This window comes from Octodon degus, unplaced genomic scaffold (genome assembly GCF_000260255.1).
Source record: "Octodon degus isolate 3935 unplaced genomic scaffold, OctDeg1.0 scaffold00209, whole genome shotgun sequence".
NCBI classification, from domain to species: domain Eukaryota; kingdom Metazoa; phylum Chordata; class Mammalia; order Rodentia; family Octodontidae; genus Octodon; species Octodon degus.
Genome location: NW_004524785.1, coordinates 726387 through 729527, shown reverse-complemented (window position 1 = coordinate 729527; position 3141 = coordinate 726387). Strand labels below are relative to the sequence as shown.

General features: G+C 38.1%; 1 pseudogene; it reads right to left on the bottom strand.

Annotated features, from left to right (window-relative positions):
* Nucleotides 1-209: 209 nt before the first annotated feature.
* Nucleotides 210-3141, bottom strand: part of LOC101562967 — a 10260-nt pseudogene continuing 7328 nt past the window's right edge.

Sequence of the window (3141 nt, the reverse complement as noted above, 5' to 3'; positions counted from 1 at the left end):
ACTCCTTATTTTTTATTCCTCTCTTGTCCTCTCTCCCCTCTGGAAATTATAGTTTAGAGATAAAACAATTTTTCTAAATTCTTACACATCACACAGCGAATAATGGGCTGGAAATCTGTCTCAGGTTTACCGAACCGAAACTTTGAACTTTTCTTCATCCAATAAGGTGCTTCTGTCATTACACATTTGAGTAAATCAGCTTTTTGGAATCAGATTCGAACTTCACGTCTGCTTCTTCTATGGGGCATGCTCTGAAACACCATTTCCATGCAGAACGTGAGGTAGAGTCTGAGCAGCGCTATCTTTCCCCCCAGTACGCTCTTGCGGTGACTGGCCAAGGACGGCTTTTCACATTGGTCCCCACATCCCGCTTCAACAGTTTGCCTTCTATATTTATCCGAGTGCTCCTTTTGAAAGAATATTTCTCATTTATCTTTCAAACTCAAGTGAACTAAATAAATTGCTCTGTAGAACCCAAATGGTGGTATTGGTTCTATTTTCCTTGTTCTCAGTTGTTTTTCGTTTTTTTTTTTTTTTTTTCTTTGCTAAGAAGAGAATACTAGGATATGTACTAGGATATGTCGATGGGAAAGAGATATATAGCAACCTAGGTATCCTTGTAATGATGAAATTAATAGACAAAAGGGTGAAAGTAATGAATGGAGTCTGACATTTAACAAAGCAGCTCTGTAATTGGGCTCAGATGTATATTGAGAGTTTACTTCCAGGACTGACTAAATCACAGAAAGAGCAGAGATGATCAGGTAACTCAATGTGTGGCTTTACTTTTTGTTGTTGTTGTTGTTGTTGTTCCAGGAATTGAACTCAAGGCCTTGCACTTGCCAGGTTAAGAACACAGACTTAGTAGAAAGACAAGGAGAAAGAAGCTGGCATAAATGACTACTTTATAGTATGTGTGGAATCCTTGGATGGATCCTCAAAGCTTACCCTGAGGATCAGATGTCACAGATCAAAAGAGACAAAAGTCTTACTATTGGCAACGCACAGATGTGTGATACTAAATTCAGAAACCCTGCCAAGGAAAATTAAAGAGAAGGGAACGTCAAAGAGGCCAGAATCACTGACTTTTTTTGTGAGAATGGTGAGTTGGAAAGGGTTAAGGTTTAGAAGTTATTTCCTATGGGATACATACTGCTAGAAGAGACACAGACAAGGAAGATAGGTTCAGAGCAGTAGTGTTTTATCTGAGGGACAGCTTACTTTAGTAGGGACCGTAATCTCTTAGCTGTCTCTTGACTTTATGAAAACCTCTACTCCATCACCTTCTGTTTTTAACTTTTCTGCCTGACTTTCTGGGAGGTGTGGGTCTGGAGGGGAGAACATAAAGATGAAGGTGACACTGTGATTCTTTTAGAAATTTTAGTAATGGACCAATCTCCAGCTATTGTTTCTCTTAAGTCAATTTCTTCATGTGTTTCTTGAGTTTTTTCCTTTTCTATTTATTCAGTATGAGATCCTGATCAGAAAAAAAGTTGTAATTTAACAGAGTAACAAAAGAAAGGTGAGAAGAAAGATGAAGGAATGATATAAATAAATATTAATAGGCAAATGCTCAAGTAGTTCTAAGAAAATATGAAGCAGATATTTATTAATATGATTCTATTGACCAGCAAACAAAAGTGCAAAACTAGGATTTAGGTAGAAATTTATTATCCAAATGACTAAACTCATATTCTTCAGTCTTCCTACTTTTGTAAAATAAATGCATTATCTACTAGACATCAGTATAAAATTGAGAGAAGGTATGAGTGTGTGTTAAATCCACTGAAGAAATTTGAACACATAACCTACTAGCTTTCTTTCATTAAATTAAAACTGATGATGCTTAACTGTTAGAATTCTGTTGTTTGATTTTCTGAACTAGAAAATTTGATTTTCTAGTTCAGAAAATCAGATTGCTGCAAATTAAGAGACAAATTAATTTAGTAGGTATATAACAAAAACATTCAAATATTTTAAAGTAATACCTTCATGCAACTAATTTAGATTCATGGTTGTTAGCCAAAGAGTATTTGAAGACTTGACTTTAATATAGTAATTTATCTAATTATAAAAATAATATGCACAAACTGGCACCTATTGTGGACATTAATTCTAGTGTTAAAATTAAGCCCTTTTCCATTAAGTGTCACACTGGACATTCTCAGCAACCTTGAAAATTGGTAGTGTTTTCTTCCTAGTTACATATAGTGAATGAAAAAGAAGTCATGCTGAAAGTAAATTATGTTCCCTCAAAGGTCATAATAAGAGGAAAGAGAACAAGGATCTGTTATGGTCTGGGCCTTTCCAAGGGGAACAATATAACATAGGGCACATATTTTTAAGATTATTTTATAATGAATCACCCAAAGAAACATATAGAAAGAGTGCAGGAAATCTGTTCAAACGCTAACACCAAAGAGTTCAACTGAGGGCTTCATTCCTAATATCTTGGATGAAACCATGTAAAGACTTGGTGCTCCTAACAGTGACCCCATGAGCCCAGCTGGGGGCCTAGAGCTCAAGACAATGTTTCATGTAGGTCTATTTCATGGATCTTTGTTTGGAAGGTCCAAAGGTTAGTGGTGGAAGCTAGAAAGTCTATGCCACTGGGATGAAGGATCTGTGGGGGTGGGCTGAAGGATCTGCAGTGTGGCCAGGAAGCAGCACTCCACATAAGAACCAGAGTTCCTCCAAAAAGTATCACAGCCACCCTAAGCAACAGTGAGGTCTGAACTCCTCCAAGGATGAGGAAAGCCAAGTTCCAACGAGGAAAGTCAATATGGCCAACTTCTCTAGGAGACTGAGCAGTGCACCATCTTCCCCGCCAGAGTCAGGAGGTGATACACAAGGAGCAGAACTCCTCTAAAAAGAGCCATAGCTGTTCTCAATGGCAATGAGCTCCCAAGCTCCTCCTCTGATAAGAGCAGTCAAGTCCATGAGGAAGGCTATCATAAGTAGAATAGTCCTCAAGCAGAATAGCTCAAGAAAACTAGTAGCTTCCTAACAGCTTCTCCAAATAGCTTCCCTAACAGCTACTCTGCCCCTCACACTTGTGGCAGCAATCCTCAGGTGGACCTCCCACAACCTATGCCACATTAATGTAACAAGTTGACCACCACAAATCTGTGGCAATCCACT